At 38.3% G+C, this 22,785-nt stretch overlaps 1 protein-coding gene across 5 annotated transcripts in view; it reads left to right on the top strand.

The window, feature by feature from the left end:
- LOC127419230 (zinc finger and BTB domain-containing protein 46-like) overlaps positions 1-22,785 on the top strand; it is a 112,942-nt gene that overhangs the window by 7,079 nt on the left and 83,078 nt on the right. The window lies entirely within an intron of this gene.

Here is a 22,785-nt window from a genome sequence, read left to right as displayed (position 1 = left end):
TCATCTATACTTGAAAAGACAGGTGAAGACTGTAGCTCGACAACGCGAAAACCTGCTGCAGCACGAATTTAACTGAGCATGTAAATGTATTGTGTAAAGTATTCAAGCAATTTTACATTGTGATTTTTCCATGGTCTATTCCATAAAAGTAATTGTATTGTTTAGAGGTCGCTCTGAGAGATTTTAAGGCCTTTATCTCATTGAAGTATCAACTTTGATTTAGATATTTCCCCCATTTAGAAGTCCTTACGAGAAATACTAGGGTGACCATACGTCCTCTTTTTCGGACCTTAAAAAAGTGTCCGGCCGGGATTTCTAAATTTGCAAAAATGTCCGGGATTCAGCTTTAGTTGCATTATGATGTGCATCTGGTCTAATACTTCACTGTGTGTGCATGCATATTTGCATTGCTTTAACCCCTCTTTGTAAGTCCCGCCTTCTCGCACACCAGTTGGTCGATTATAAGAGGCTTGCAGCAACTATTGGCCAAATTCCTGCCTGTCAATCTCTCCACGAACGCACGAAGCACTGTTGTGTTCGGCATCAAACAATTGCTTGACAGTAGCAGCAAATGAAACGGAAGTGCAAATTTACAGAAGATTTGCACAAAAAAATTCCCATGCTTTCATCCAGGTCGAGATCCAAGGGAAGCAGAATGTATGACATGTAAAGCTGGCACTTATGTGTCAGTTGCTAATAAAGGTGCAAGTGATTTAGAAGCACACATTAGCTCTGCAAAGAATAAAGGGTCAGCAAAAGGTGAAAGTTCATCAGGTAAATTAACGGACTACTTTTTGCGACCAGGTAAAATTGTTATCACATTGCTTCATTTTCCATGGCCATTCAAAATATTAGTAATAGTAAATGAAGGTACACTCATGGCATCAAATATTTTACATGGACATTCAAAGGAATGTTGGAAATTTTTATTTATTTATATATATATTTATGTTATGCTAATAGAGTGTCTTTTTCACTGTATTAAAATTTGCATTCATAGTAACACTTTTTTGAACCCTATTATCCCCAGGTCATGCTAGAAATAGAAATATGCAAATGAGACCAATGTTGACACAGTAAAAGTAGAGAGCTATAAAATCAATGTGGCTCAGAAAATATGGTCATGGACAAATTTATAAAGAAATATTTGAGTTCATAGTTTGACTTTGGTATCTTGGCAAATGTGAGCACAATTTGAGACATTGTTGAGATCTCTCCTGGAACGCTATAAGAGACATTTGTTAGGGTATTATCACCACAACTTCTTGCAACCAAAAAAGCCATCCTTGTGCTTTCATTTTTCTTTTCTCTTCCTGTATGTACAAAGCCGAAAATGTTAGCATTCAGTGCTGGTCAGGGAAGCCATTGCCATATCAAGCGTTCTCAGGTGAGTCTGTGTACTGTCAGTTGTCCATCCTCCACAGCACTTCTGTCTGTCTCATAAAAGCCCTGTTTATTTTTCAGAGGATGGTTAAGTCTGTGTCTATACTTTTCATCCCATCCTGTTTGCCAAGAGCTAACCATTAAGGGAGGGTGGAGACGCTCCCAACGCTAGCACATTTACCCCACAATACCACAGAACACTTTTCCTTCTCCCTGTGAACTTTGGAGAGCCGATGCAGCCCCATCTCATTGTTAGGGTGAAGGTTTCCTTTCTTTAAGACCTTGTAGATCCTTATCTAAATGCTAGCTTAGCAAATTCCCAAAGCAAAAGTCAGAGTTGGTTAGAGTCCAGCTTGAACATAGCTCACGTTCACAAATCCACATAAACCATTTAAGCATCTGTGCAACTGGTTTTAAATCGGTAGCGTCCACTTGGTCTGCGCTACCGCAGCACTTAGGAGGTGGTATTACAAATGTCATGGACATTGGAAGCCCTCTGTTTTTCCAAATGTTTTGTATGATGTCCTGATCTGCATTAGTCCATTATCAAGGGTCTGCAAGAGGAGTTCATTGCCAAGTGCTAAAGTGCTGTTAACAAGGCCTGTTTAACATGCAGTACTTCCCCCTCAACATACAATTATTCCACTGCTCTTTCTATTAGCATGTAGAGTTTGCCTGCATGCTTTTAATTGAACTGATTTACTGAATCCCAGATCAACTAGTTTCCGTTAATTAGTTCTATCTTAAAAGTGCTATCAGAACATAAAATATTCATCACGGTGAAGAGGTACATTCGTGATGGATAGATAAGTGTCCAGTATGGGAAACTCTCAAACTTGTAGTGATTGTGCCGAGAGAAACCTGGCTTCATATTCTGGCATTTTGCAGTAATGCCGGTCTTGCTGTAATTTTCCCCTGGCCTGTCAGTTGTCAAAGTGCTTCAGTGAGGATTAGCACACTGTGACAATATGCAAAAATCACTTTGGGTGGAACATCTGAATAATGTATAGTAAAATGCATGTTGTCAGTTTGTTGGACAATGCCAATCCATTGTGGACTTTGTCCTTCACACTTGACTCTTCGATGGGCAGATCCAGCTTTCCACCCTTGCCAATCCAATGTGCACTTGACTGACAGTCCTGGAAAACGGGTGTTGAAAATGTGCCCTTCATGGCTCCATTTTTTTCTGTTGTACCAAAATGAAATAAGAACCCCACTCTCCGAGACAGAGCACCCCTGCTGCCAGGTGAGCTTGCAACAGTGCCAAACTGCACAGGAAATCTCGGGAATTGTTTTAGGGAGGAATGGGTAAGGTGTGAACCAGTGGTGGCTGGTGTTTTTCAAAAGTGAGAAATCATAGACTTTGGTTTTTGGTGCCTGCAATGTTGCTCCCAATAGCTGCTCAAACTACTCAAACAATGACATTTCTTAACAAATAATTAACAAAGCACAAAACATTTTTTGCATCAAAATAAAATTTTTAAGGCAAAATATTTGATTATGAAAGCTGAAATAAATCTGTGAATTCAGATTGCAAATAACTGTGCGTGTATCTCTGAGTTCCAAACACTCTGTGCTTGAATAAGGGTTGTTTTTACATATCATACTGTATGCTGTCAATCATGTACATCAACTTTACAATTATTGGCTGTTTGTTGCAAAGTCCCGCCAAATTGAGAGCTTGACCAAAAATATATAGAGAAGCCGGGCTTTCATGCAGGTAAAAATTATATTAGATGCAGATCCAATGCAGATAGCACTTATGAAGCTCTCATAGACTCCCAGAGAAGCACAGCATCTGAGCAGGACCTAAAATGACATCAACATTGATCTTTTGCGCCATTGATATGAATGGTACAGGTAACTGCCTTAGACTCATATTGAAGCATGGCTCTGTGAGCCGGCACGTCACTGTGGGCCTGCCTTAGACTCGTATTGAAGCATGGCTCTGTGAGCCGGCACGTCACTGTGGGCCTGCCTTAGACTCGTATTGAAGCATGGCTCTGTGGGCTGTGCGTCCACTGACCTCTATGGACAAATGTCCATGTTAAAATAAGCGGATTGCGTCTTGAACAAACAGACCGATAGCGGTGTGTGATATTTTACTTGCTAATATACTAAAATGCACGAAGTTTAATGTGTAATTTATATAGATTATTTGTACATACTGTATATTAAACTCATCATTGCAGTGTTTCTTTTGAAATTGTAGGGGAAGCTGAGCTTACCGTGTAGTCTTTAAGCAGTTGTTACTGGTGTGAACACTGTGACACATGAACTAAAGGGCAGCATAACTGAAAAACCCTTACATCTTTTTTCTTTGGTCTAGGGATGGGTCAGGGTGGTCGACTAGTCATTCAAAAGTTTCTCCACATCTTCATCCTCATTTAAACAGAGACGCAACTTCCCTGAGAGTGTTTTAATGCGCTGATAGTCTATAGCTGCCATAACCATTAGACTGCTAGCACGCTAAAAGCAACACTTAAACTTGCATCTGGAATACATCTGTAAATCCTTTATAACACTACAACTACAGTCATCACAACCATTTTTGTAACAAATTCACTGCATTTAATAAGAAGTTTTTATTATTATTATTTAATAAAAATAAGACAATTACAGTCTGAATTCAAATCACCTTTAGTGAGCAATGTTACCATTTGTATACATAATGCATAGGTCTCCATTTTTTGTAAGGTCTATGATAGTTTCATGCAACAATATGGAATGTAAGAGATAATGTAAAAAGCGAAGGGGTCTTGTATTACCCTGAAGGGGTCTATTTTCCAATGATAACCAGCTGACTGTAGATTATACAGCTTATTGCACGGCTTCTTACCAAATAAATAGTCAAATGGACATATAACAATAATTTGAGTTCAAATGACATTGTTATGTGAAAAGAAAGAGATCACATAGTCTTCAGAAACAGTTGAATTCCACCTCTTCTTTGCATTGGAATTCTGTTGGTGTTTATATTGCAAAAATGACTGCTGTTCATTATAACACTTAGTACTGGACTGGCGAAGAAACACCGAGGTAATCATACAGGGCTTCCTTAACACTGACCAGTTGACTAGTCATTCAAACAACCCACCTACTAGTCGATTTTGAAAATATGTAGTTTTGGAAAGATCAGCTTGAATTTCCATGCTGGTCCAGGCTGATTTGTGCTGGTTTGGTGCTGGTCTAGCAAAGCATGGTCTTTTCTTGGTTGATCAAGGGAGGCTTGCTGGTTAAGTTTGTTCTCAGATTTAAAAACGGCGTTATCAGTGTTGTTGTTGTTTTTTTTTTTTTTTTTTTTTTTTTTTGGTTTAGAGGCCTTTTTTCTTGTTTTGTGAAAGGAACAAGAGGTAGGCACAAGAAAGTCCTCCCCTCCCAACCCACCCAAGGGTTTGATCAGAGTGAGTGTTGGTTGGACACTCGATACTGCCACCTCACAACGTGGGAATGTGTGGCTTTCTTTAAAATTAGGTTTGTGAGGTGGGCGGTGTTGCAGAATGATCGTGATCACCAGAGCAACACGCTAGCCTTGTTATTACCAAATGCAGTATGCAGCATTTTATATATACTGGTTGGTCATTTTGTCCATGTTTAATAAAGTGCTTTTAGCATCCTAATTTCAGCAGGTTAACACCGTAGCCATTTGATCAAGGCATTGTACGATGAAATGTACAAAAGCAGGAAAAATAGACAGTATGGGACAGGAGCAAAGCGTCTGGTGACAAGGTTGACTCTTGGCCACACTCATGGTTGCCATGGCAACACAAGCCTGGGTAAAAACACTGGCTATTGTGTTAAGCTATACTTGATTATCAAAAATGAAACAAAAGAAGCTCTTAGATGTCATTAATTATTTAGTATGGTCATATCAGCTTGAAGGGAGTTGATACGGAATGTTTCGAGTTCATGTACATCACAATAAAATCTGTTATATGACTTGTAAGATCCACATGATCACTAATCTCATGGACTCTCATTCTCTCTTTTTCTCACTCACTTCTCTTTCTTGCACCATGTTTTGATAAATCGTCAGACCAAGTAGATCCACTGTTCTTTTTTCTCTGTATCTCTGTCTCTTTCCTCCCCAGTCCTCCTAGAGACAGTGACAAAAATACATCGAGTTGAGAGAAATGTTGATTAAATATACTTGTATTTCATTCATTATTCAAAAGTAATGGAAAAAATAGTTCAATCTAAGTAAAAATGAACTGTTTTACACTATAAAGTGTTCTTATTTAAATTGTTATTACAGTACTGAGTCATTAGCTTAGCAACATGCTAACTTCAAATGCTACTGGAATGAATCGTGACTTAACTGCTTAGAAGGTCGCTGCTTTTGTAGGCAGTAAACAGCAAGCTCACTAGGTTTTGAGACAGAACTATAGTGTAAGTAAAGATAACAGTGAATATAAACAAACATGGAACAGTGTGTTTGAATGTCATAATCAGCTATTTGAAGAGGAGGAATACATTTCATTAGTAAACTGTGAGGCCACTGTGTTATCCTCTGCCCCACTCTTTGTTTCTTTCACCGACTGTCAAATTCTCTGCCATTCTCTCCTGTTCTTTCCCCATCAGTTTTAGTATTTGGCGAGCTGTTAGGGGTTATCCAGCATGGATGGTTTTTAGAAGGATGCCAGTGTTTTGTTGACAGCCTAGCAGTCATGCTACAGACACCCCCTCCTACTGTATATGTCCACCTGCACACTCACACACACACACACACACACACACACACACACACACACACACACACACTCTCTCTCTCTCTCTCTCTCTCTCTCTCTCTCTGAGTCATTGACAGGAGACAGTGTTCCTGATGACAGACACCTCCTGCTAGGACATGTTTTGTGTGTGTTAGTTTTAATCTGGAACTTTAAAAAGCCTGTTTAATCTAAAGTTTTTTCTAACTAACCTTTAGAGAAATGGATTTTGAGAGACCATTGATGCCACTAAACTCTGTTACATTGGGTTCGAGGTATGCATTTCTATGCTTTTCAAGTCTCGTTTTTGCTGTTTAGTTTTGAGGTGGTGCTGGTTTAGATGGTGGACCAACATAGCCATGCTATGCCAAAGCTTAGATGGAGAAGATGGTTGACTATTAAGCCCAAAGTAAGTAGTACTTCGTTTTTTATGCGTATGCTAGCGTACAGTCGAATGTTCAGCTTTTGAAGTTAAACTCCATCTGACTTTGTGCGCGAACACAGCAGGGCCAACTCATGGACACTACGACTGCTTTGCGATTCTGGACTTTTTCTCCTCAGTAGTTTAGATCTTTCAGGACTTTCAGGCTCGAGTTATACAAATGCAGGTATCTCCTGACATCCTCCCACACACGCTCTCGATGTGCACATTCAGTGTTGTTGTTTCCACCTTCGTCTCTGGTCGTTCACTTGCATTTAGTTCATCACAGTAACGGCCCAATGGTGAGTGTTGCCACCTTGTGCAAATAATTCCAGGCGCATGCATAGACTATGCGTGCCTTGCTGATGACAAAATTTATGTCACACACCCTGTATGCATTAGGGGTGTAACGATCAATCGATCTGGATCGATACCAACGATCCAATGTTATCGATACAATGCGTAAATATCGATATAGACAGTTTTTTTTTATTTTAATACTCTCATGTCTGCCACGTCCTTACACATTTACGTCAGGCAATGAAGCAACTTTATTAAATTAATTTCACTTTATGAGTGCTAAATACGCTTTTCATGTGGGACAAGGATATGCGCAGGGCCTGTGAATCTAAATTGCGCTCTGCTATGCGTGCGCGCGCGTCAACCGGGCTTCCCGCGAAACGCGAGCTCCAGACCAGTGACCACATCAGTGCGAGCATGTCAACCAGGCTTCCCGTGAAATGCGAGCTCCAGACCAGTGACAGGATCAGTGCGAGCACGTCAACCGGGCGCTACTTAAAATGCGAGCTCTCGTGACAAGCGCAGAGCAGCACACATGCGCGATTAATTCGGGCTTCCATCGATATCATTGCACATGCGACCATTTGAATTTTACATGATAATTTGCTATTTAAAAGTACCTTGGAGCAGTTCAACCATCATGTGAAATGTCTTGACAACGCCGACATTCTGAACAGCACTAACAAGGGAAAGAGAAATTGGAATCAAGTGATGGGTATGCAAGTATTTTGAATTGGATTAAACTGAAAAATAAGCTATAATCAAAGGATAGATGATCACTTTTGTGTGACGTTATTTTTTATATTATTGTCTGTATACTTTTTTCAACATCTGATGTACCTTATTTTGTTGTGGATGTCCCAATGTGGATACTAAATTTGCACTTTTCAGAGAGCTCAATAAAATATTCAAATTATATTTTGGTTGTATTTGAGGGCAAAACATTTTAATTGATTGTGTAAAATAGGCACATAATATCGGAATATCGATCGCAGGGCCCTGAATCGAATCAAATCGAAAACGCATTGCGGCAGACTTTGAAGTATTGGCAAATATCGGATCGCAGGCCAAGAGAATCGATATAAGATCGTATCGTGATGAAATGTCCGATTTACACCACTAGAACGCATATGCTAGAGTTCGCAACAAGTGAACTGTGAGATTTATGAAGTAGACATACTGAAGTAGTTTAAGTCTTTGGTTCTTTTAATTGTGATGATTTTAGCTCACATTTAACAAAAACCCACCAATTCACTATCTCAAAAAATTAGAATATGGTGACATGCCAATCAGCTAATCAACTCAAAACACCTGCAAAGGTTTCCTGAGCCTTCAAAATGGTCTCTCAGTTTGGTTCACTAGGCTACACAATCATGGGGAAGACTGCTGATCTGACAGTTGTCCAGAAGACAATCATTGACACCCTTCACAAGGAGGGTAAGCCACAAACATTCATTGCCAAAGAAGCTGGCTGTTCACAGAGTGCTGTATCCAAGCATGTTAACAGAAAGTTGAGTGGAAGGAAAAAGTGTGGAAGAAAAAGATGCACAACCAACCGAGAGAACCGCAGCCTTACGATTGTCAAGCAAAATCGATTCAAGAATTTGGGTGAACTTCACAAGGAATGGACTGAGGCTGGGGTCAAGGCATCAAGAGCCACCACACACAGACGTGTCAAGGAATTTGGCTACAGTTGTCGTATTCCTCTTGTTAAGCCACTCCTGAACCACAGACAACGTCAGAGGCGTCTTACCTGGGCTAAGGAGAAGAAGAACTGGACTGTTGCACAGTGTTCCAAAGTCCTCTTTTCAGATGAGAGCAAGTTTTGTATTTCATTTGGATACCAAGGTCCTAGAGTCTGGAGGAAGGGTGGAGAAGCTCATAGCCCAAGTTGCTTGAAGTCCAGTGTTAAGTTTCCACAGTCTGTGATGATTTGGGGTGCAATGTCATCTGCTGGTGTAGGTCAATTGTGTTTTTTGAAAACCAAAGTCACTGCACCCGTTTTATTTAAATTATATTATAAATTATAAATTAAAGATAATTAAAATGCATCACATTAATGTGGCAGATGAGTAAAGCATAGATAAGACAACACAAAAATTGGCTTTAGAATTCAGTATATATTGTTTTTTTACATATTATTGAACATAAGCCAATCATTGGCCTACAGTTCACAGTAATACATTTTGCAATTTAATTCGTCAATCAGTCCGAGATAGATTTATGCTCGTGGTCAATACCGTGTACTGTGCACAAGATGTAGGGACATGCGAAAATTTAAGCATATCCTAGCCTTAAGGATGAGAAAGTCATTTTAAAATGATAATAAAAACTGCATTCCGACTTTATTGGTGTAAGAAATTTAGATAAACATTATAACTGAACTTCAGTATAATATACAGTACTTATTGTAATAAGTTAAAAATGAAAACTAGGGATGTTTGTAACAACTAATTTCACTGACGTTTAAATGTACATTTTGGAGTCGACTAGTCTAAAATCTAAGAAACCCTCTGAAAACAGTCAAAAAACATTGTGTGTTTATGCGACCCATTTAAAATACTTAATCTGTTCCAACAACAGCCAAATCCAACACTAAATTCTGCTGAAAAGGTACATTTATCTGGTACATGCTCGCCTTGCATTATGATCATTGTAAAATAAATGTAGAACATGGCACACATTCACCGAATCAACAGGCATATTTATTGAAAACAGTTGAATGAATAGTGCAGGACCAATAGAGCAACCTTAATAGCCTGTTCTAAAAGGATTTCACCAATTAAAAGTTACTTAACATATTAAAACACTCAGGACATTCTTGAAAATAATTAACAGGTTAGCCAAATCTAGCCTATAGTGCCTTAGCCTATGATCTTATATGACAGCTGTTCAATTAAGAATGTTAACCAATAACAGTTATGATGTTAAAAAACAAACAGGCCTTTGAGAAATGTACAATAAACCTAATGTATTGTTCTAAATGTAAACGGTCCTGCTCGACCCGCTCTGAGCGGGATTCGAACTGCCGCCAGCTGGCATGGGAGGCGGGCGCGCTAACGAGGAGGCTAAAGGCTACAGCCCCTAGCGTCAGTCGCTAGCGCACCTCTTGAGGCCAGGGGAGTGAGGTTCACACATAACCTTGTGTTATATTAATTAATATATTAAATAATATGAATAATATTTAAAATGTAAGATTAACATGACAGTAATTTAAGCGCAGCCTTTTTAAAAATATAAAGCCAAACATAAATGTGTAAAAATGTCAGCCTGATCTCATGAAATTTATGTGAACATGACAACATTTTTTAAATTCAAAATTTGCATGTGGTATAACATGTTTGGCTGCATTTTCAGTGAAATGTCCAGTCAGGGGTGCCAAAAGCGAGTAAAATGATGTCATATTAAGATGAGGTGAATTTAGATGTATGTTTTTAAAACATACCTCTCTAACCTAAAACTTTTGCCTGAACCTTACCAGTAGTGTTTTAAAAATATAAATGACACATTAAAAAAGACATCCTTATCTAATCAACGCCTAAACCTAAAAATTAGTGTTTTAAAATGCAGAAACGAAATGAAAAGCACATATTCTGAAGCAACCATGTCATTTCGTTTCACTTCTATGACTGTCACATCACGTGTCAGCTTGAGTTCATGACTGGTAATTGAACTATGATCCTCCGAGTCAGAGTCCAACGCTCTATGAGGTGAGTTACCGGACAAGCTAATCATGTTAGAATTGGATATATGTAGGTGGGTCTGTGTAATAGAGAGAAAAATAAGTATTTAGTCTAAAAAAAACATAATCACACATTAAAATCATGATTTGAGTGACTAAAACACACAGTTGTTGTAGCACCTCTAGTGTTCATTTCACCTGGAAACTGCAAGGAATTGTACCTGGAGACACATATAACAAGTTTTGCAAAAATGTATATAGAGTCACGTTTTCAGTATGAGACCAGGTTGAAACATTTTGAACAGTTTAATGAGGAAAATATTGCCCAACTAGTAATTCCAGTGTCGACTAGCAGCATCAGTACCGTTTAATTGACTAGCCTTGCACATCCCTAATGAAAATCTAAGTTCAATAAAGTTTGCATTCATGGACCTTATCTAGTAGTGATGAGCCTTACTGTTGTGATAATGGTTTGTCACAGCATGGTGTGTTTTTGTGTGTAAGTGTATGAGTGTGCACCGGAGTGTGTGCTTACAGGAATGCCGTGCCTCAGTGCCGCGTGACAACACCAGTTTGTTGTGACACCTCTCACGGCACAATCTCCAGGAAGGTGTTAAAGATGAGTCGTCGATTCGTGAGTAGCAGTAGCCGAGCTTTAGGGAGTCATCGCCGCGCCATTTGGTGCATCTCAAATGATGACTGTGTGTGTGTGTGTGTGTGTGTGTGTGTGTGTGTGTGTGTGTGTCAATGTGAGCATACACTCATAAAAAAAAAAAAAATAAATAAGTGGGAGAAATCAAGACAGCAAAAGAGAAGGAAGAGGTGGAGATTGTGCTGGAATTTGACTCCCACTCGGTAGCGAGGCTTGTCATCAACCTCTTAACCCAGCTCTTAAGAGAAGCCCCTCCGTGATCATAACTGGACAAAGATACACAACTCATTCACTAAACTCACTCTACTCTGTTGTTGCTGTTGTCTCTTTAAGTATTATGACATGTGACAGTTGCAAAGACGTGAGCAGCTGCTTGAATAGCCAGATAAACTGAACTAGAAAAGGAAGGTTTCTGAAGGCAAACTTCGAATGTTGTCTGAATATTTGAATATCTGAACAGATTTTGAAACATTAGGTATCACTCACTAACCGACTTAAAAATAATTGCCACAGACAAAGAATGGGCATCACACACCAAATGTCTTGGGATCACACACTAACCGACTTTCAAGTCGATCCGATCCCATCACAAAATTGCGTGGAAACACATGCCCTGGCCTTTTAGGAGACATCTGACTGATGTAAACAAACATTAATTTGGAAACGGCTGCTGTTGCTGCTGCTACTCTGAGATCTGTGTCACAAAAGAAACAGGCAAAGTGCATTTGGGTGCGTACTTGGGTGGGAACACAAGGCCAGTATGGCCTCTAGAGACTGCAATGCAAGTTAAGATGAACTCAAGCACTTGTTCGCCATCTCCATTTCTTGAGCTTTGTGGCCCTGCGCACTTGATTTCCATTGGCTGCTCACCGTGACTTAAGATTTGAGTTGTGGAGCATCATGCACTATGAAATTTCGTGTTGTGTTGGATAGTCGGCTCAAAAATATAAAACATGTTTGATATCCTCTGATAAGATTGTGTGAAGGTAAGAAATTGGAGTCATATCCATTATATAATCTGCAATTGGGGGGTGAAATGTGACCTGCATATGTTCTTGACAGATTTTCTGAGATTAACCTATCAATGACCTTATTACTGGTAATGGGAGTTAATGTGTGACAACCAAGACCCCACACACAGGGGATTTAAGACCCCCTATGGACTCTCCCACCAATATCTTCATCCCATTTCTGAGGTACCATTCTACATTTTATGTTACATTAAGTATATTAAGTATTTTAAATTTACACCTGCATGTGTGTCAATGGGACATGAAGAAGTTTGGAGTAGTTCCTAGTTCTCTTGTGTCAACTTTCCACATGCCATCATCACTATGACTGTAAGTCACCCTAGAACATTTCTCCGGGATCCACCCCTGTTTATTTTACTGGCAAATCCAATCTTGACTCCCTTTGTAATGGCAGCTCTCGTGAAACAAAAGACACTCTGTCAGGTTATCTCCTGCTGGACTCCCTTCCTTTCTCCCTCTCCTCTCTCTCTCTTTCTCTCCCCCTACCATTTTCTCTTTTCATTTTCATACAGTGGTAATGAGATGTTTCATTATTTGCATTTCACAGCTTTTAATAGCAAGAGAATTTAGGCTAAGCCCTGGGTTGTTGGAGAGGGAGACTCCACTGGAGACACGGCGGGCTTCAGGGCCTCTGAGGCGAAGAATAGCCCAGAAATACACTAGGACAGAGGGAAAGAAGGAGGGAAATAGTGAGAGAGAGAGAAAGAGAAAGAGGAGGACAAATGTCAGGTAGAGACACACTGTAAAGAGTGCCTCTGCTCAGTCTGGTTTTATAGACCCCATGAAATCAAAATTGGAGTTTTGTGGTTTTTAGTCCATGTGTGTTAGCTTTGAGGCCATCTATAAGCTAGAAGTTGACTAAATGAACTTGTGGCAGGTAAACATATTTAAAAATGCAAAAATACTGATGACTTGTCTTGCACGACAATTTTTTGTCCAATCAGATGCTGTCTTAAAGGAGAATGTCCGTCCTCATAATAACAACTGGCTCCATCATCACATCATTGGGTTTTTAAGGGTTAACAAATTAACTGCTTTTTGCCTGGCATTAGCATTTTCCACTGTTTCCATCAATTAGAGAGGGAAAAAAAAAAATCTGTATTTAAAAAAAAAAAAAAGGGGGGGGGGGGGGGGGAAGGTACAAAAGTATTGTGTAATGGACTGTGATTCTAAGATCATACAGGTGAGAAATGAAGTGAGAAAAGTGGTGTTTTTTTCTGAAATGTATGGACATTGCTCAAAGTTTGAGAGCCAGCAAACTTTGCCCTGATGATGAACAGAAATGTAAACTGAACTTTTCAGCTAAGTGTACCAGGTTGTAACTGAAGAGTACAAAAAGGTCTTTGTGTAGGTTATGAGTTTGCAAGGGAGAAGAGATGTCAAATCTATCTGTTCTTAGTGATCAGGTTAAAACAAATAATTGTAACAATATAATTTTTTCCTACCTAGTCTCATTTTATTATACCTACCTGTACATTTTTGCAAAATGACTTCTAAAGGCCAAAGAATACTTGGCGCATCCACGTTGCTGATCGCTCGCGCACAGTATGCGTGATGTAAATTTCGCCATAATCCAGTCCGCGTGGCCGGCCAGATTTTCTAGAATATAATATAATAATAAAATATAATATGATTAAAATAATATAATATAATTATTATAATTACAGTGAATATTACACACCTACACAGTAGTGATATATTTCTGTAATTCTGTAATTGTTTTACTTTCAGTTACTCTCTGTTTTTGACAGTAGTTTCTCACCTCCAGAAAAAGCAGATCGCTACATGTCTAGTTTGATTATTAAACTGCAAAATGCTGTGATTTCATTAAATAAATATAGTCTGCATATGCTGTGCGCTTCAGAATGAATGCATGCTTTGCTCTCTGTCATCTACTACACATAGAGTCCGTGTGTGATGCTCATGATGCGTGTATTCAGTGGCCAGCTTTACAGTTACTTAGAGCGTGCAACACATGCAGACCAAATAATTAATGCTGCCTTTTGGGGTTAAATAATCACACTAGGACATTCTCAATTTTAATTTCATTACTTGTGCACACAATTATTCACTTTTATTCCAAATGTGTCAAATTCTGTGACATTCCGCATTTCAGAGACAATTCTATTTTATCACTGGATTCTGCTATTCAGTTTGGGTTTTCCACATCACGGAAATCACAGGGCCCTAAAAATGCAGAAAACTTTTATTAAAGTGCATGACTTGTAATGCGATAAATGTTATTGTTTGCATTACATAAGTAACAGCATTTACAAGCTTGTTAAGACACGATCTAATCGCGACATACCTCAACTGATAGAGCATTGCACATGTGATTCAAAGGGCCGATGAATGAGTCCTGAAGAGCATGCAAGTCGACACGAGCTGAAAGTTCCATAGAAACACCACAAAATTAGCACATTTGATTTTATGACACTACAGGTTAGGTTTAAGGTTTAGAGGTTGGATTTGTTGATTTAAAACTTTATAGAGCGATAACCTTAAAAACCCTAATCTTTAAAAACCTAATTGGTTTGGGAGAACATTTGGTAACACTTTACAATAAGGTTTCATTTGTTAACATTAGTTAATGCATTAGGTATCATGTACTAACAATTAACAATATTTTTTTTTATAGCATTTATTAATCTTTGTTAATGTTACTTAATAAAAATATATGTTTATAGTGCATTAACAAATGCTGACAAATACAACTTTTGATTTAAAAAATGTATTAGTATATGTTGAAATTAACATTAAGTTTAATTAATGCTTAATAAATTTTGTTCGTTGTTAGTTCATGTTAACTAATGTTGTTAACTAATGTTAACAAATGGAATCTTATTGTGAAGTATTACCGAACATTTAACACACACTATTAGTGCCACACAGTGGACATTTCACGTGTAATGAAATGTTGCCACAATTGTGTTATTTTCGTGTGATCAGGCTAAGTTTTCTGCTGTGTTGGAACTGCCAACTAACTTCTATGTGTGTGCAGTAAATTACAAATTCTACTTTATATTAATTTGGCCATGCTGGCAAGGAATGTCTAGACATATACAAAGTTTTATTTTAAGAATGTATTTAATGGCAAAATTGAACAAATGTAACTACCAGTTTGTATCATATTGAACTGAATTCAGTGTGCATGTGGTGAAAATCGGAATACAGTTGAAGTCAGAAGTTTACATACACTTAGGTTGAAGTCATTAAAACTAATTTTTTAACCACTCCACAGATTTTATATTAGCAAACTATAGTTTTGGCAAGTCGTTTAGGACATCTACTTTGTGAATGAAACGAGTCATTTTTCCGACAATTGTTTACAGACAGATTGTTTCACTTTTTATTGACTATATCACAATTCCAGTGGGTCAGAAGTTTACACCCAATAAGTTAACTGTGCCTTTAAGCAGCTTGGAAAATTCCAGAAAATTATGTCAAGCCTTTAGGCAATTAGCCAATTAGCTTCTGATAGGAGGTGTACTGAATTGGAGGTGTACCAGTGTATGTATTTTAAGGCCTACCTTCAAACTCAGTGCCTCTTTACTTGACATCATGGGAAAATCAAAAGAAATCAGCCAAGACCTCAGGAAAAAAAACTGTGGACCTCCACAAGTCTGTTTTTTCCTTGGGAGCAGTTTCCAAATGCCTCAAGGTACCACATTCATCTGTACAAACAATAGTATGCAAGTATAAACAACATGGGACACACAGCCATCATACCGCTCAGGAAGGAGAAGCATTCTGTCTCCTAGAGATGAACGTAGTTTGGTGCGAAAAGTGTAAATCAATCCCAGAACAACAGTAAAGGACCTTGTGAAGATGCTGGAGGAAACAGGTGGACAAGTATCTATATCCACAGTAGAACGAGTCCTATATTGACATAACCTGTAAGGCTTAGACAATGCTCCAAAACCGCCATAAAAAGACCAGACTACAGTTTGCAAGTGCACATGGGGACAAAGATCTTACTTTTTGGAGAAATTTCCTCTGGTCTGATGAAACAAAAATTGAACTTTTTGGCCTTAATGACCATCATTATGTTTGGACAAAAAAGGCTGAGGATTGCAAGACGAAGAACACCATCCCAACCGTGAAGCATGTGGGTGGCAGCATCATGTTGTGTGGGTGTTTTGCTGCAGGAGGGACTGGTGCACTTCACAAAATAGATGGCATCATGAGGAAGGAAAATTATGTGGATATATTGAAGCAACATCTCAAGACGTCAGCCATGAAGTTAAAGCTTGGTCGCAAATGGGACTTCCAAATGGACAATGACCTCAAGCATACCTCCAAAGTTGTGGCAAAATGGCTTAAAGACAACAAAGTCAAGGTATTGGAATGGCCATCACAAAGCCCTAACCTCAACCCAATAGAAAATTTGTGGGCAGAACTGAAAAAGCTTGTGAGCAAGGAGGCCAACAAACCTGACTCAGTTACACCAGTTCTGTCTGGAAGAATGGGCAAAAATTCCAGCAACTTATTGTGAGAAGCTTGTGGAAGGCTACCCAAAACATTTGACCCAAGTTAAACAATTTAAAGGCAATGCTACCAAATACTAACAAAGTGTATGTAAACGTCTGACCCACTGGGAATGTGATGAAGGAAATAAAAGCTGAAATAAATCATTCTCTCTACTTTTATTCTGACATTTCACATTCTTAAAATAAAGTAGTGATCCTAACTGACCTAAGACAGGGAATGTTTTCTACGATTAAATATCAGTAATTGTGAAAAACTGAGTTTAAATGTATTTGGCTAAGGTGTATGTAAATTCTGACTTCAACTGGAGTTCTATGTGGAATGCTTAGCTAATGAGTTAAATATTTTTCATACTCTCTTTGCTTCATAAGCTTCCTGGAATGTCCAGCTACATCCAGATTTTTCAAGGATGTGTTAAATTATATTTTTCATTGAAACATAAAGGTACTGTAGCAAAGGTAGTTGCAAAAATACAAATTCTATTATGGTGATGACTCGGCTCATAAATATGAGCTACATATTAATTTTATCACGCTGACACTACGTAACATCCAAACATACAAAAAAGTTATGTTTTGATACAAAGGATTTGATTAATGGAGAAAGTCTGTTTTGCTTTGGTATTGAAATTAGTATTAAGATTGTTGTATTGATATTGACTACTGCATTTCTGGTATCATGACAACCTTATATATGGGAATGATGCAACAGCCAATGATGAGCCTTATATGAATGAGCAAAGGACACAAGGACAAAACATGCCATTAGTGCAGGAAGACCAGAAGCTCACTAAGTTTTAGCGAGTGAGCCCAGGGCAAAGATTCATTGAGTATGTGAAAGTGTTAGATGGAACCTGGCAGGACCTGAGTTTAGCAGGGAGCACAGAGGGACAAGGCCTCCATGTGAACTGGTAAACACTAGAGTCTCTCTGTCCCTGTTTCACATCACTCTCAGCCCGGACTCACCTTCACTGCTCCGGCTTAATGCTCCTGAGGAGGTGAAGGAGGATGTGAGAGGGGGAAGGAGAAGAGCTGCTGAGCGGTGGGGTTAAGACTCTCAAAGTCACTCAGATCCGCTCTTGTCACATTCTAGGTGGTGTGACAGGCTCTTGTCACCTGGTCCAGCTGGAGACTGGCCTAAAGACAGACACTGAGACTGGGCTGCTTAATCTATGTAGAGACACATGGATCTAACAGATACTGTAAGATTTAAAAATACTGTATTATAATGATTGTTTTCAAACAGGTTTACCAAACACTCCCACTGCCTGCCATTTGTCAGATAATCCCACCTAAAATTAAAAGCATTGGTTGAGCCAGTGGCTACATTTACATGTACACCAATACTCTGATTATTGCAATAATCAGAGTATAAGGAATAATTACATTAAGATGTTTACATGATTTGGGCAAACCTCTTTAGTCCCGTTTACATGCTACTTGCCAATACTCCTGTTTATTCGCTGAGAAATGTGATGTTTTAATGCTTTTTTATAAAATAATATTACAAAAAATCATCTTGTTGCAAATATGTATCTTTAAATACAGCTTTGTATAAGAAAAATTAGTCAGTCAGTTTGTGAGTCTTTTTGAACGATTTATTAAAAGAACCAGTTAATAAGAGTCATTTCCGGCTACACTGGATGCGCTGTCTGTTTTGATACACTAAGAAGAACCAGTTCTATCAGGAAGACTTGCAGACTTGAGTGAAATTCAACATGACATTTATTTGATGAATATAAAACAGAAAATGTGATGTCTCTCTTTGGCGTAAGCCCTGTCTGGCGGTCCGAAGAAGTTGTACTCGGAACCGTCATATCCTGCCGGAGATAGCAGGCAGGGACGAGGAGCCTACCCCTGTGCAGGATGGGACTTGACTGGTGGTGGTGGGGTGGTGGAGGTTGCCGTGTTAGCACAGAAACAGCAATGTGATAGAATGTGAGCAGACTTATAAAGCAATGGCTTACATGTGATTGGCTTGGAGTTACCTAGCAAATGGTGCGATGATGTACAGCTGCTATTCTTCCCGCTAGAACTACGCTGCGCTTACATTTCATAAGAGTCATTTGTTTGTCGGACTGCATTGGATGTGCTGTCTCTTTTGATTTACTAAAAAGAATCAGTTCATAAGAGTCATTTGTTTTTCGGATAACACTGGTTGCTATGTCTGTTTTGTTTCACTAAAAAGAATAGGTTCATAAGAGTCACTTGTTTGTGAATCGGAATACATGCGCTGGATGTTGTTGTGTTCCGCCCGTGAGGACAAACTAATTTGAAAGATGTACTTGCCATTTTTTTGGAGTATTCAGTCTTTTTATCTCACCAGCATTCAATTTAGGCTGCAAACGGACATTTACATCTCGGGAAAATATGTTTTCTTTTGCCGTGGGGCTGTAGATTCTGCAGTTGGGGAGCACCACTGCTGGAAAACAGCGCAAGAAGCTGCTGTTTCACTTGAAGCCGAGAAGTAAGTGCAGCTATTATTTCGTGATGTTTTTGAACTTGTGCTTGAGTGTGACATCATCCGTCTGCAGCACTGTCACAGGCGCACTTTGGTCAGAGTGGAAGAAATGCGATTAAAGCGTTTACTTGCCAGTATAAAGCGATTTAAAATTGGAGTACTCCACATATCTTACTGCGATTATCAATACTCTGATTATTAGCATAATTGCAATATCACAATCTGTTTACATGAGCAACAGTTTAATTGTAGCATTGCCTTAATCGCGTTGTAATCGCATTATGAGGGTGCATGTAAACGTAGCCAATGTTACTGTGGCTGGTCAGGATGCTCAGACAGAGCCACAGTGTTCACAATTTCGGGGGAAATCAACTTACAAATGGCTTGCTTATAGCTGACTCTGCCTATTAGGCTGGAATATGGATTTAACTAATGTTCCCCTTGTTATTTAACTAGTAATGATATAAAAACAGATTGTGCCCAGATAATGTATCATAACTTGCTTTTATTTACTGCTTTAAGGATGAAATAATCAGACTTGAATCCTGCCACAATAAAACATACCTTGTTTTTTTTATACCCATTTATCCATATTCCATCCTTTTATTTTATTTTTTTACTTTTTAAATAACTTTCATTATTAAGATTATTGCATTATATAATAATTAAGATATTATTAGTTAATGTGCATTTAAATAGTTCAAAATTTTCTTTCTCTTATTTCATATATACCATATTCATATATTTTTATATACATTATATTTATATTCAAATGTACGTTAGCTACTGATCCATTAATCATAATATTTGCTAACATTTTATTAGCAAAAGTTATAACTATTATAAAGTGTTACCTTCTAGTATTTGTTAATGCTGTGTATCAGTCAAAACACCTTTGTCCTGCTTATTTGCATGTCTATTTATATTACTACCCTAATAGTTATAAATAGTGAACCTAAATGCATCCACCATTTATCCTCAACTCACTCATCGCTGTTTTTATAATGCAATATTCTTTTTAAAAGTATCCAAATTTTTTATGTCCTCGTGTATCACTCTTAATCATATTTTGTTTATATAAAGTTATAGTATGTTTACTTTTTCTGCTTGTTTATGTTTCATTTAGATAATCTTTTAATACCAATACTCCTTGTTTAGTCAGTTATTCATTTTTTCAAGTAATTTATTTATTTATTGTCTCTTTATCCAGTAAGACCACATTTAAACCACTGTTATGGTGCAGCCAATTAATGATTTAAGTGCCAACTGGAAGGCTGTTTTAAGGGTAAAGTGGTGGCCCTTCCCTAATTAATACAAGCTATTTTTATGGCTTAGAACGTAGCAGCTAAGATTTTTGAAGCTATTTTAAAACTTTCAAAAAGTTTCAAACTAGGCCTTTTTTAATTTTATTGTTATCAACACTTGAAATATAAATTGGGTCTTCTGCTATAACTGTTGCTGATGCACCCTTTTTGTTCCACTTTGCCTGTTGCCTGCTCTGTAAATTGTGGATTAACCCCCTCTGATAATGGCACTGAGCCCAGTTGAGTGGTTTAAAATGAGCGGCTGCCTTAGAAACACACTGACGCAGACATGACTTACACCCTTCCTCTATCCACCGCCACCCTCCTCACATGTCATGACTGTCCTTCCCACCATCAGGAACTAAAATGAAAAGAAAAAGGGAATAAAGGGGTGATTATAGCTGTAGGGTTAGGGTTAGTCTATAGTAATTGTAATTAGCTTCATGTAAAACAAGTCTATGATATGCCCTCATTTAGATAGAAGTAAACATGTGCAGGGTTGGGGAGTAACGGAATACATGTAACGGGATTACGTATTTAAAATACAAAATATAAGTAACTGTATTCCACTGCAGTTACAATTTAAATCATTGGTGTTTAGAATACAGTTACATTCAAAAAGTATTTTGATTGCTGAAGAGATTACTTTGCATTTTAGTGTCATTTGTTTATTTCATATTTAGTCCTTTCAGATGGAAAACATTTATACATATAAATAATACGTTACTGACCTAGAGTAATCTAAGGAAATACGTTACAAATTACATTTTACAGCATGTATTCTGTAATCTGTAGTGGAATACATTTCAAAAGTAACCCTCCCAACCCTGAACATGTGTGTGAGTGTATGGGTGGGGGTGGGGGTGGGGGGGGGGGGTTTACCTAAATATACTTTGTAGACAGGTTTGTCCCCAGAAGTGAGCTAAATCTGACAAAACTTCCCCTTAGGGATACTTGGGGACATCCTCATTTGGAAAGATGATTCATAAGTAGCAAATACAATAAGTTTTAATTTAGGGTTTGTGTAACAATAGAACAATAAAAGTCTGTGGTATGTTCCCATTTAGATAAGTAATTGCATGAGTGTTTGTGTGTTCTTGGCCGGAGGAATCCAGCCACTCCAGATCTTAGTGTGTGACAGAAACTCTAAGCAGTGGTGGCATTCTTTAACACTCTATCCTTAGAGACTTAGGAGACTGTGGCCAACACTCCCCTCCATTCTTTGCACATCTCTTCAATCCAATCTCATTACAGGCCTGACCTTAACCCCATTACTACCACTGCTTACACCCTCTATTTTTCTGCTAACAAAAGCCATTCTGTAGTTAAGATAACCAGGGGCGATTCTACAGTATGTGGCCTATGCCAAGGTCCGCCACTGACTAGGAGGAAGGATAATACTTAATGTAACAAACTTAACTTTTCTAGCAATACCTATTGCATTATTTTTTTTTGTTAACTCAATAACTGCGATATTGCCTACGGTGAAGTATAGGGCACAACGTCATGATGTTGTTATGTTTGTGGTGCTGAACATTGAGTGATAGTGCATTTCAAACTTTTTTAAAGCAGTTGCTTCCAATCATCTGTAATCATCCATAGAATGATATCAGTTGCTGTAGTTTTGAGAGCTGCTGTAGTTTTAGGGTTGTTTCCCTAAGTTTGAATGCAGTCAACATGCTTCACTTAAAGCCATCATTCTATGTTTTGAAAGCAGGAAACTACTATTTTTTTTTTTTTTTTTGTCTTCGTCAACATGAAATAAAAATTTGACCTATTTACTTTCTTAATACAAATACCAGGTGTTATTGTGAACTATCCCCGAAAATGATTGTTTTCGTAATCTCTCATAAAAACTCGCTCTGTCTCTGAAACAACTTTCGTTTTCATCAGACGTCATCAAGCCCTCTTATTATATTTCATGTGAATTTTATAATTTGATTGTAATGGCTAGGGGTGGGTGATCCGGTAGACCTGATAAACCGGTAGAAAGGGCGGAGGAGTGGCTGAGGACCAGGCGACGGCATGTCCGGGGACCGGCGAGCAAGTTTTTCTCTCTCCTTCCTCTCACTTTCTCTCTGTCTCTCTCCTGCTCGCCCTTTCCCTGCCCATTCCTTACCCATTACACCATGTTACTCAGCCGGCCAATAAAAAGATATTAATATTCATTGTTAGTTGCACTGTTGAAGTAGTTGGGAATATTGAAATGAAAAGGACTGACTAATTTTGGTGTGTTTGGGGTGAGAGGTAAAGTCCTCAAAGGAAAAGGAAAATAATGAACTTAAATACAGAAAGAGACAGACTCTAAATGATGAAAAATGGGCAACTCTCTGGAATTAATGGAATCATTCTCTTAAA

Source organism: Myxocyprinus asiaticus, chromosome 28, assembly GCF_019703515.2.
Source record: "Myxocyprinus asiaticus isolate MX2 ecotype Aquarium Trade chromosome 28, UBuf_Myxa_2, whole genome shotgun sequence".
NCBI lineage: Eukaryota > Metazoa > Chordata > Actinopteri > Cypriniformes > Catostomidae > Myxocyprinus > Myxocyprinus asiaticus.
This window is presented reverse-complemented; position numbering and strand designations above follow the sequence as displayed.